Source organism: Choloepus didactylus, chromosome 11 (genome assembly GCF_015220235.1).
Source record: "Choloepus didactylus isolate mChoDid1 chromosome 11, mChoDid1.pri, whole genome shotgun sequence".
NCBI classification, from domain to species: domain Eukaryota; kingdom Metazoa; phylum Chordata; class Mammalia; order Pilosa; family Megalonychidae; genus Choloepus; species Choloepus didactylus.
The window spans coordinates 32,429,493-32,442,821 of NC_051317.1; the positions used below are offsets into that span (position 1 = coordinate 32,429,493).

The following is a 13,329-nucleotide window of genomic DNA, read 5'->3' on the forward strand; positions in this document are numbered from 1 at the left end:
TATATAGTTGTCTAAAATTACATATTTTACATTGAGTTCAAAACCACTGATTTGTCATTAGAGTTTGTGTGTTTTATATCATGTAGGAAGTAAATAATGGAGTTACAGTTCAAAAATTATTGACTTCTATTTGTATTCCATTGTGGTTGGAGAATGTGCTTTGAGTATATTCAATTTTTTTTTTTTTTTTAATTTCTTGAGGCTTGTTTTATGTCCCAGCTTATGGTCCCTTCTGGAGAAAGATCCATGATCACTAGAGAAAAATGAGTGTCCTGGTGATTTGGAATGTAAGGTACTATATATGTCTGTTAAAATTCTCTATATCTCTTTCTCCTTTGTTTCTCTATTGGTAGGGCTCCCTTTAGTATCTGAAGTAGGGCAGGTCTTTTATTGGCAGACTCTCTCAGCATTTGTATGTCTGTGAAAAATTTAAGCTCTCCCTCAAATTTGAAGGAGAGTTTTGCTGGATAAAGTATTCATGGTTGGAAGTTTTTCTCTTAGAATTTTAAATATGTCATGCCACTGCCTTCTTGCTTCCTTGGTGGCCACTGAGTAGTCACAAGTTAGTCTTATGTTGTTTCCTTTGTATGTGGTGAATTGCTTTTCTCTTGCTGCTTTCAGAACTTGCTCCTTGTCTTCAGTATTTGACAGTCTGATCAAAATATGTCTTGGAGTGGGTTTATTTGGATTTATTCTATTTGGAGTTCGCTGGGCATTTATGCTTTTGTGTTTATATTGTGTACAAGGTTTGGGAAGTTTTCCCCAACAATTTCTTTGAATACTCTTTCTAGACCTTTACCCTTCTCTTCCCCTTCTGGGACACCAATGAGTCTTAAGTTTGGACGTTTTATTTTATCTATCGTATCCCTGAGATCCATTTCAATTTTTTCAATTTTTTTCTCCATTCTTTCTTTTATTCTTTCATTTTGTGTTCTGTGGACTTCTAGGACACTGAGACATTGTTCAGCTTCCTCTAATCTTGTGTTGTGAATATCCAGAGTCTTTTTAATTTGGTCAACAGTTTCTTTTATTTCCATAAGATCTTCTATTTTTTTATTTACTCTTGCAGTGTCTTCTTTATGCTCTTCTAGGGTCTTCTTTATGTCGCTTATATCCTGGGCCATGGTCTTCTTGATGTCCTTTATATCCTTTGCCATGTTTTCATTCCTTGATTGTAGTCCTTTGATTAATTGTGCCAGATACTGTGTCTCTTCTGATATCTTGATTTGTGTGTTTGGAGTTGGATTCTCCATATCGTCTGGTTTTATCATATGCATTAAGATTTTCTGTTGTTTTTGGCCTCTTGGCATTTGCTTTGCTTGATAGGGTTCTTTCAAGTTGTAAAAATAGATGCCAATCTAATTTTTCAGAAACAGTTTGGTGGTGTACACTTTCTCTAACTAACCAGCAGATGGCATCTGTGAGTCATCTATACCCCTCAAGTCAGTTCTCCACCTTGTCCCTGCAGTGTGTGGGGAAATGATTCTTGTGGGGTTCAGTTGGAGAACTCAGATTGGGTGTGTTGCTGGAGCCGTCCACCCTGAATGTGGGGCGTGTGTACGGGTGGCCAGGGAGGAAGGGCAGCTTTAATATTCCCGGGGATTCAAGGCTGCCGCAAGAGTCTAAGCCTTCATTTCACTTCAGCCCCAGACCCTCTCTCTCTCTGTCCCACTAATCATCGGACTTGGCGTAGTGTTCCTGGGTTCTCCAAGCGGGTCCTCCCTCCCACCTGCAATCCTCCAGAACCTCTGCTGAGGGAATGCCATGCTACGTCACCAGTGTGCGCTGTCCCTCAAGGGAAGCCCTGGGCTGCCGGGCTGTGCCAAGGCGCTTTCAGCCCAAAGCAAAAATGGCCGAACGGGGCATTTCAACACCCCCCTCCTCGCCCAGTTCCTCCTTCCCAGCTCCGGGACAACTGGAGGGGCTCTGGGCTGTGGGCATGGCCCCGGGCAGGAGTTTATCTGGCCCTCCGGGGAGCCAGCTGCTAGCCATGGGGTTTCTTTCTGCTTCCGGCTCTCCCCTCCATTCCTCCAGCCCCGAGGGCATCTGCAGTGGGCTATCTTCCAGGCCAGACACCGAGAGGCCGGCCCAGCCCCCTCTTGCTGTGTTTTACTGCGTGGTTCCCACTATCACAACTGCAGCCGCTCCTGGGTTTTTCCCTTTTTTTTTTTTTTTTAAAGAGCCAGTCAGTTTCCAGATGCCAACCCCTGGCTTCCCCACACCGCTGTGTGGCTGCGGGTCTTCCAGCCAGCTTACTCACTCGTTTCAGAATGCACACTCCTGGTTTCACCAAGTATATGGCCCCTGTGGAACTAGCAGACCTCGTCCAGCTGGCACATCGCTGTAACCGGTATTCTGGGTCACTTTCTGGTTTTTAGCTAGTGTTTTTCATGGAGGTGTTTTTGCCTTGTCTCACCTAGCTGCCATCTTAGTTTCTCCTCTAGTTAGGTTTGAAAGGAATCCCTCCATTCCATGGAGTGGGGGACAGTCAAGGAGCAGAGAGGCCAGCCAGGGGGCTATTGCAATTTGATTCCAGACTGGCCTTGATGGTGCTTGGACCATGGGGTGGCAATGGATGCATTGAGAAATGATCAGATTCTGGCTGTGTTTTATCATTTCTCAACAAAAAAGATTTGCTGATGAACTGGATGTGGTGTGTGCAAGCAAAGAGGAGTGAGTATGAGTTTTGCCTGAGCAACGGGAAGACTGGAGTTCCACTCAAATGAGATGGGGAAGATGGCAGGAGGATTGGCATTGACCTCATAGGGATGTCCTGATGATTAAATGAAGCATTTATGTGAAGTCCTTGGAGGAGTGCCTGGCCTGTGCTAAGTCCTCAGCTACATGCAATGACTGCCTCCTTATCATGAAAATGCCAGGGGCTCTGGTTCTCTTCTCTCCAAGGGAGTCAGTGAGATTTCTGCATGACTTCAAGGGAAGGGTTTCACATCCTCCATGTCACAGCTCAGCCAACCTTGGCATACCTTTGCCTGCTCTTCCTGTTGTCTGATACCATATACCTTCGATTCATATTTAAGAATATGAGCTCCAGTACTACACACCTCACCGTATATGTTCAGAACCCATATTAGGCTATATTTGTCACCTCTTTGAACTCACAGTTTTCCAAAAGTCTATTAAAATTTTATGCTGTATTATCTTATTCTGTAGTTTCATTTTTCCCTCAGTTGAGAAGTGTCCCGCCATGTGTACAATTGAAATGCATTTAAATCAAGAATTAAATTTTAAGTGTTTAATAACAATAATTGGATGAAATAATTCCTTGTCAGTTTTGATCTGTAAACCATTTTGAGGCACAATATTTAATTGCAATCCAGACTTTGATTGTATTTTACTAAACCAGGCCTTCTCAATTGGGATATTACAAATCCTTATATTCTTGGTTTGAAAGACTTTTCAGCCAAGAAATGCATGCTATATGAATGATAATTTTAACCAAACAATGGATTTTCCCCTATTAATATTCTCCTGCAACATTCAGAATAAATTTAGTTGTTCAAATTGGGCCATTTATTTCTCATTTCCTTTAGTTTTAAACCCATTTCCTATAGTTTTAAATCCATTAAATGACCATTTCTTTTGTTCCTTTCCAACAACGAAAAAAAGAGAATATTTTCAGTAAAGATTGCACTTGTGCTGGCCAAGAAATGTTTTGGCAAAGGATAAGCCACGCATGCAGTGGCTGCAGTCATGTTTTGAGGTGGTTGGTGTCGGGAGGCAATCCTCCATGGCTCTCTTCCTCTCCTACACATGTTACTGCAGGTGCCAGACTCTCAAGGCCCTGACTGTTCCTTGGCTGGGCCACTGCCCAGGAAGGCTTATGCAGCTTACAATTATGAAAAGGGAGACAGTGCTACAGAGGAAGATCCAATGCAATCTTCACTGCAGCTGATCTCCCTCTGGATGTAGCAGGGCTTGCTTGTTGGTAACCACAGAAGCAGATTTTCTAAGCTCAGGGTTCCATTGCACGTGCAGTCTCCACTGGCCTTCCAGGTCATGCAGTGGAATCTGGGGCTCTTGGAGCTGGCGGGAATGTGTAATAACCCTGCTGCTGCTTTTCCCGAGTGACAATGTCCTTTGTCTCACACCTCCTGTCAGCATCCAAAGAACATGGCAGCCTAATGTATTCATTTGTAGTCATTTTGGTGGGACTTCTATTCCACACTGTCACACTTTCAAAGTAAGGAAACATCTTCACAGCTGATTTGACCAGAGAGGCCATTTCATCCAAACCTTCCCCTCCGATGGGTCCTTGTCAAGTGGGGCTGAGCTGCAGGAGCCAAACATTCAACAGCTGGTTCAGATTCATCTAGCAGCTAGAGGTGGCTTAAGAGAAGAATAATAAAGACCGTAACAGGGCCAAAGAGAACCCCTTTTTCAGTCTCATCTAAAAAAGAGAGACTCAGCCCTAAGCATAGGCTTTGTAGTTGAAAAGGTAACTACCCCCCACCAATCTCATCCCACACCCCATAGTGCTAAGCCGGTGCCTGTCCTGCCAGCAGGGGTGGTTTCCTCCTTTGCCAGGACCACACATTAGCAAGGGTCAGAGCCGGGATTCGTCTTGCTCTTAACCATGATGCTACTCAGCCCCTTCAGTCACAATGAGGTGATGAATATGTCCACAAAAATGCCAGATGATGCCCCAAACAATCCAAGTTCTCTGTTTCCTTTATAAAGTAGTTTCTTTTCTGAAAACAACAAAGTGGACAAGGGTTAACGATCTTGATCTGAAAATTTCATTTTGAAGTTCACAAATACACAAGCCCAAATTCAAAAAGGCATTGTCTTTCAATTCTTTCATGTTTAATGAAGAATGTCTTGTTCAGTTGTCAAAGTCAAGAGGGAGAGAAATTAATTAATTACTCCAATTCCCTATTGGGGATTGGATGAGGAGTGGAAACATCAACTAGTGAAAAGAGGGACCCCCAAAGCTCTGTGGCCACCGTGAGAGAGAGAATTGCACGGTGCCTTCCTGCCCTCAAGAAACTTAGCATCAGGGAGAGAGGAAAGCAGACCCCTAAAGCTGAGAAACAGGGTGAGGCGGCAGGTGTGGAGGGAGAGCCATTGAGGGAGAGTGGTCCAACGTGAGACCCGAAGGTGGGCAGCTGGGAATGGGGCCAGGACGGTGGGGAGAGGCTGAGAGGAAGCAGAAACCTTCCAGAAAGGGAGAGCAGCACAGAGAGAGGCACAGACAGGCGGGAAGGCACAGCAATGGAAGATAGTGCAGAGATGGTTCTGGGGAGAGCTGAGGACTAAGCAGAAAAGTCCAAGGTGAGACTTAGAGGTTAAACTGGAACCAGGTTGAGCAGGAGCTGGAGTAGTAGGCTGAATGGATGTTATTATTTGTAGGATTGTGAGGAGAAAAAGGGAAGAGAAAAAAGGAGAGGGAAAAAGGAGGAAACTAATGACAACCACTCACCTACTTTGAGCCAGTCCTGGTGCTAGGGATTGTAATGCTATCTAATTTAACTCCCACAAATCTTGAAAGAGGTAAGTATATCCCCCTTTTATAGAAAAAGACACTGGGGCTCAAAGATGGTAAGTGCTTGTCAACTGTTTGAACTGCACTGATGCTTGAATTTTCACACCTGCTGGAGGATGGCAGGTTCAAAATCCAAAGCAGACCCATCCATCTCCAATACATGTGCCTCTGCCATTGTACCATTCTGCAGAGAACTGATGTAATTTTTGTCTCTCTGGCACTAGAGTGCAGCCAGATTAGAGTGCAAGAGATCAGAGAAAGGGCACCTTAATGATAAATAAAATAATTATAATAATAATAACAATACGAGCTGCCATTTATGGTGCAACCAGATGTGCCAGTTACTGCCCCTAGCATCTTTCATCTTTTCAGCCAGGTGCAAATTAAGAAACATCATATATGCTTTAAAGAAACATGAGTCAGACAGGCTAAGGTACCTGCCACAGAGGACCAAACTGGCCAGGGCAAAGGTTGAGGTTCACACTGAATCTGGCTGGTCCCCAGGCCCATTACCTTTGAAGTTTGCAGGTGAGATGTCAAAGGGCAGGCACAGGTGGGAATGGTGGGTATCGAAGCAGTTGGGTGTGCCAGGGTGGCCAGGGTGGCCTCGCCTGGCTGCGGGTCTCCTTGGATACAGGCATACGAGCTGCTCGTCCCTGTCTTCACTTCCTGTGGACTACGGAGGAAAGTGCCGGAAACCCACCAACATGACGACTGTCTGAGAGTCTGAGGAAGGGGGGAAGCCTGAGTGTCCTTGGAAATCACAGTTCCGTTTATTAGCAGAATACATCGATTCTGGCCATGTTATTCAACAATGGAATTTAGTGAACTCTACCAGGAGCTCAGAGACCGAGATCTGGATTTGGGTGAGCAGACGAGAGGTCCTGTATGGGAACAGGCTGGTCTGCCCATCACTCTGATTGCCGCGCTCTGCAAGTGGCCCCACCACCTGCTTGTCTGGGGGGACGTGGAGTCTTCAGGTGGGGGCGGGGGAGAACATTTGATTGACAGCTCACTGAGCCAACTGCTTCAAATAGGCCAATAAAAACAACTCTGTAAGATGGTGCCCCTTTCACTGCTGTAGAGATTTCACTGTTAACTTCAGGAAAATGTGTATTAGTAGCATATGTTCCTTGGAAATCTGACCAGATCTGATTCAACATATTGTGAAGTCTTATTATAAACATATTCACCTAGGAATTTTTTCTGGTGTGCAATTTGAAAGGGGACTATGCAGATACCACATTTCTTTCATTTCCCCTTATTTCTCGAGGGGGTTTTCTCTGGCAGACTTCCAAATGGAAAGTACTTTAAATAACAGCCACTGGCTGACTGTTAATGGTGCTTCAAGGGTAGAAAATGGAGACTGAAATGATATTCCAGCATTAATTCAAAGTCATCTGAAGACTTACCTTCTCATAATGAATCAGACCAAGCTAGAAGCATGAAAAATTTAATTACAATTGACTTTGTGTAAGTACTGCTGTTCATTTACATAGCCATTGTGTCCCAAGGAATAATTTTTCTTACCTACTCGAGTATTAAGAACGAGGAAGGGCCAAAGCACAGAAAGGGAAAATAACTAATTTGCCTGTACTTAAAAACAAAGCTGGTCTCTGGCACCAGGTTTCCTGTTTAGATTAAACTCTTTAGTCTTAGTTCACTGGATGCTCTCTTCATCAATGCACATTGTGATCGTATCAGGTATACTGTGACTATAATTAGAAACAACCTGATTCTCTCAGGCTGGGGGGCTGTGAAGCCCTTGGGGTGTCTCCAGCTGCGGGAAGGAGACGCCCACCCCTAACTGTCCTGCACGGTGAGGAAGCCCCCGGCTCACCTGGAGGTCCCAGCCCCGCCTGCCTGGGTGCTGGTGGGTCCCATTGCTCTTCGAGTTGTGGGGTCCCTGGTTCTCTGTCTCTGCACTCACAGTCCAGCTCCTCCCAGGTTTGGTTCCCTGAGGATGGGAGCTGCCGGGAGCTGGGGCTCCAGGCTTCCTCCTGTATACCGTGGATAGAGAAGGCTTCTCTTAGGCTTTCTCCTGGAAGACAACGGGAGCTTCCTTTGATACCAGTGGCAGACCTCTCCTTTTACTCAGTTGGCCCAAACCATGCCATGTTTCCATTCCAGAGCCAAACACAGTTGACAGAGATGGTTTTAATCTGATTGGCATATTATCACACAGGGGTCCCACCTGCCATCAGAGATGTTATTGAAAGTTAATATTTACAATAATGTTTTGAAGCTTATTGGTGTCTGGAACATACTAAAAATGAGCAAAAAATGAATGAAGGTGTGAGTACTGTTAGCTTCTGATAAATCACCTAGGCTGTATGTGGAGTATTATGGCCAATAAAATCAGGGTCCGTTAAAATGGGAAAATAATGAAAGACATGTTGGGTAGGCAATAACTAAAAGGTATATTTACATTTCTATCTCTGTGTGTATGACACGGTGTGTTATTAAAAATTAAAAATAAACTTGTTTTGTTTGATTATTTTTGAGGTGTGAAGGCTTCAACAGAAAAGAATCAAGCATCGCCATCTCCAGCTGCTACCTCTGGAAGTCTGAAGTTCTTGTACTTCCTTCCGTCACGGGGTGAAGGGGTGGTAGTTTTTGCTGCAGGCCCATTGAGGGATGTGATTCTGCATTTTTCCAGAACTGAGATTAATGATTACAGCTGAGGAAGCAGAACTGACCCATGGAGAGCAAGTGGAGAGTGACCAGGTATGAACCCAGGAAAGGGGTCAGGTATTGGGTTCTGTGAAGGTTGGGACCTGCCTCCTGCATCCTTTAGCAGAGAGAGGACCATTCAGAATTTTTAATTTTTATTTTGTCAGTTTTTATAATTTGTGTCAAGGAATTTGCCCATTTTATCTAAATTGGCAAATTCATTGACTTAAAATTGTTCAACAAATTCCCTTTCCATGCTTTTAATATTTGTGTAACCTATAATGATAGCCTGTGCTTCATCCTTGCTATTTTGTGTCTTCTTTTTTTCTTGATCATTCTAGAGGTTTATCACTGTTTTTTTAATAGATTTTTTTTCATTGAGATTGTTCACATACCATATAATTATCCAAAGATCCAAAGTGTACAATCAATTGCCCACGGTACCACCATACAGCTGTGCATCCATCACCACAATTAATTTTTTTCCGATTTTTAGAACATTTTCATTACTCCAGAAAAGAAACAAAGACAAAAAAAGTAAACTCAAATCCTCCCATACCCCTAACCACCCCCACTCCATTACTGATTCATAGTTTTGGTATAGTACATTAGTTACTGTTGATGAAAGAATGTTAAAATACTACTAACTGTAGTATATAGTTTGCAATAAGTATATATTTTTTCCTATATGCCCCTCTACTATTAACTTCTAGTTATAGTGCCATACATTTGTTCTAGTTCATGAGAGAGATTTCTAATATTTGTACAGTTAATAATGGACATTGTCCATCACAAGATTCACTGTTTTATACATTCCCATCTTTTAACCTCTAAGTTTCCTTCTGGTGAAATACGTGACTCTGAGCTTACCCTTTCCACCACATTCACACACCATTCAGCACTGTTAGTTATTCTCACAATGTGCTACCATCACCTCTGTCCATTTCCAAATGTTTACGTTCACCCTAGTTGAATTCTGCTCATGATAAGCAACTGCTCCCCATTCTTTAGCCTTGTTCTATGTCCTGGTAACCTATATTTCCTGTCTATGAGTTTACATATTATAATTAGTCCATATCAGTGAGACCCTGCAATATTTGTCCTTATGTGTCTGACTTATTTCACTCAATATAGTGCCCTCAACTTTTCCTCATCAATCCATTTTTTTATGACAGTTTTTTTCACACACCACATATTCCATCCTAAGTAAACAATTGATGGTTCCCTGTGTAGTCACGTATTTATGTATTGAGCACCATCACCACTATCCATATAAGGACATCTCCATTTCTTCCACAAAGAAGGAGGTAGAGTCAAAGAAGGTAGAGAGATGAAAGAAAAACAAAACAAGAAAGATATATAGAAAAAAAAACCAACAAAATAAAACAAAACATGACAGCTAGGACGCAACAAAAGGAAAGATAGCATTAAAGTAGAATGAAGAGTCAGACAATATCACCAATGCCAAGAGTCCCATACCCTTCCCCTATGTCCCCCCATACGCATTTAGCTTCAGTATATTGACTTTGTTATATTAAAGGAAGCATAATACAATATTTCTGTTACTTATAGTCTCTAGTTTGCATTGATTGTATTTTACCCCAATCTCACCCTATTTTTAACACCTTGCAATGTTGACATTCATTTGTTCTACCTCATGTAAAAACATATTTGTACCTTTTATCACAATCATTGAGCACCCTAGGTTTCACTGAGTTACACAGTCCCAGTCTTTATCTTTCCTCTTTCCTTCTGGTGTCCTATATGCTCCTAACAGTCCTCTTTCAACCATACTCACAGTCATCTTTGTTCAGTGTACTTACATTGCTGTGTGCTACTATCTCCCAAAATTGTGTTCCAAACCTCTCACTCCTGTCTTTTCCTTTCTGTCTGCAGTGCTCCCTTTAGTGTTTCCCATAGAGCAGGTATCTTGTTCACAAACTCTGTCATTGTCTGTTTGTCAGAGACTATTTTAAGCTCTCCCTCATATTTAAAGGACAGTTTTGCCAGATATAGGATTCTTGGTTGGTGATTTTTCTCTTTCAATATTTTAAATATATCACCCCACTTCCTTCTTGCCTCCATGATGTCGACTGAGAAATCCACACATAGTCTTTTCAAGCTTCCTTTGTATGTGATGGATCACTTTTCTCTTGCTGCTTTCAGGATTCTCTCTTTATCTTTAATGTTTGATAATCTGATTATTAAGTGTCTTAGCATAGGCCTATTTAGATCTGTTCTGTTTGTGGTATGCTGCACTTCTTGGATCTGTAATTTTATGTCTTTCATAAGAGATGGGAAATTTTCATTGAATATTTCCTTTTTTATTGCTTCTGCCCCTTTTCCCTTCTCTTCTCCTTCTGGGACACTCATGACACGTAGATTTCTGAATTTCATGTTGTCATTCAATTCCCAGAAATGTAGCTCATATTTCTCTATTCTTTTCTCTACTTGTTCTTTTGTGTATAGGCTTTCAGATGTCTTGCTCTCCAGTCCCTGAGTGTTTTCTTCTGCCTCTTGAGATCTGCTGTTGTATGTCTCCATTGTATCTTTCACCTCTTGTGTTCTGCCTTTCATTTCCATAGATTCTGCCAGTTGTTTTTTTGAACTTCCAATTTCTACCTTATGTACGCCCGGTGTTTTCATTATATGCTTCATCTCTTCTGCCATATCTTCCTTAAACTTTTTGAATTGATTTAGCATTAGTTGTTTAAATTCCTGTATCTCAGTTGAAGTGTAAGTTTGTTCCTTTGACTGGGCCATAACTTCATTTTTCTTAGTGTATGTTGTAGTTTTCTGTTGTCTAGGCATCTGGTTTCCTTGGTTACCCCAATCAGGTTTTCCCAGACCAGAATGGGCTCAGGTCTAGAAGGAGGCAATGGTGTCATGTCTCCCTGAGGGTGTCTTAGAAGATTGGTACACCCTGTGAGGCCTCAAGTCACTGTGCTTTTCTGCCCAGTAGATGGCTCCTGTCAGCCTATAGCTCCAGACTGGTGTAAGGAGATGTGGCCTGTGGCTATTTTCCCCCAGGCTCTGGGATCTGGTTCTGAATAGAAGGCAGGTAGTAGAGCTTGGCACTACCTTCTTCCTCTTAGAGAAGATAACACCCCCTGGGGAGACATCATTTGCATTTGAATAGTCTCTCTGACTCTGCTATCTCCACCCTTGTCTGGGTCAGATCGCTGGGAACTGAAAATGGCTGAGTCTTTCTCCACTGAGCCAATAAAGGGACAGAAAGCTCCCTTTTAGTGTCCATCTGCGGCCACCCTCCAGCTCTCCAAGGTCAGTCGTCACCAAAAGCTTCTGTCTGCTTGTTGAGGATTCATAGCTTGTATTGAGCAGTCAATGTTTGTTAATTAAAACCCCAGTTGGAGCTGGGCTAAGGCGTATTCACTTGTTCAGAAAGTGCTGCTCTCTAGCACCACAAGGCTCTGCAGTATGGGCTGCCGTGGGGAGATGGGACTCTTGGCTTGGATCTGCAGTTTTTACTTAAAGATTTTATGCTGTGATTTTGGGCATTCCTCCTAATTCAGGTTGGTGTATGATGAGTGGACCATCATGTTTGTCTCCCCCACAGCTATTCCAGATTATTTACTAGTTGTTCCTGGTTATTTATTAGTTGTTTCAGGGGGACTAACTAGCTTCCACTCCTCTCTATGCTGCCGTCTTCTTCCATGATGATGATGAGATGTCACGTACATGAATACGTCACATGACAAAAAGGACTTTGTAGATGTAATTAAGGTTTCTAATCAATTGGTCTTAAAATAGTGAAATTATCCTGAATTATCTGGATGGGCCCAATGTAATCACATGTGTACTTAAAAGGAGATGAAGAAGGCATCAGCTTTTGGTTGCACTGATTTTCTCCTGTTTGTCTATTTCATTATTTTATGTGCTTACTTTTTATTTTATTTTGTTTACCTCCTACCTTTTTGTGTTACTTTACTCTTTTCTTTCTAGATTAAGGTAGATAATTAATTTTAAACATTTCTCCATTTTTAATATACACTTTTAAGACTGAACATAGTCCCCAAAGCATGGTTTTAGCTATATTCCACAGGTATTGGCATGTTGCGTTTTCACTTTCATTGGCTTAAAAACATCCTAATTTCCTTTGCAATTTCTTATTTAACCTGTGAGTTGTTTCAAAGTGTGTTGTTAAGTTTCTCAATATTTGGGATATTTTTCATGCATCCATCTTACTGATCTCTAATTTAATTTTGTTTTTATCAGATAGTATCCTGTTATGATTTCAACACTTTAAAAGTTATTGTAACTTGTTTATAGCATTCTGTGACATATATAACAGTCATAGAGAAAAAAGTCAAACGATAACATGGGATCTGTAGAATGAGTCCGTATCATAATGGCATGTGTGTTATTTGGATTTATCTTATGTCAGAAGACTGAAAGATTGTAAACAGAGAGTAACATGATCAAATATATAATAACTTAAAAATTAAATTTAAAAACAGTGAAATACAAAAAAAGAACATTTGTAGTTAGTGCTTTCTAAAATGTGGGAACAAAATAGTTTTGAACATTAGTAATAGTAGTCATGGTAAATCATTGATAAAAAATGCTGTACAGTAGTTGGTAGTTTTAAAAACAGAAAAAAAAAAAAACAGAATAAATTTCAAGATCACTTAAGAAAATAAATTAAAATCATCCCCCCCAAAACTGGTTCTTCTCTTTGAAAACTAATATCCAAAATAAGCTCAGTAATTAAGATGAAAAATCTTATGGCAGTAGTAATGTGTAAAATGTATTAAAAATGACATACTATATATTTCACTGATAGCCTTATGTCATGGGTACAATTCTAGAAATCTCCCTCCACCTCCCTCAAGTTTCCATGCCCTGATTCCAGGAGCCTGTGAACATGATGAGATTTCAAGTACATGAATATGTCACATGACAAAATGGACTTTGTAGCTATAATTAAGGTTTCTAATCAATTGATCTTAAAGTAGTGAAATTATCCTGAATTATCTGGATGGGCCCAATGTAATCACTTGTGTACTTGAAGGGAGATGAAGAAGGCAGAAGTGAGTCAGAGATATTTTAAACACTCCAAGAATTCAAACACACAGCTGCTGACTGAAGATGGAAGGGGCCACAAGCCAAGGAATGCAGGCATCCACTAGTAG

General features: G+C 41.6%; 1 long non-coding RNA gene across 1 annotated transcript in view; it reads left to right on the top strand.

Annotated features, from left to right (window-relative positions):
- The window catches only part of LOC119506283, a 34,578-nt gene extending 26,437 nt beyond the window's left edge, over window positions 1-8,141 (top strand). Inside the window, exon 4 of the long non-coding RNA XR_005210963.1 lies at window positions 8,017-8,141. This is a non-coding gene — a long non-coding RNA (uncharacterized LOC119506283). The remainder of the gene's footprint in view (window positions 1-8,016) is intronic.
- The last annotated feature ends 5,188 nt before the right edge of the window (window positions 8,142-13,329 follow it).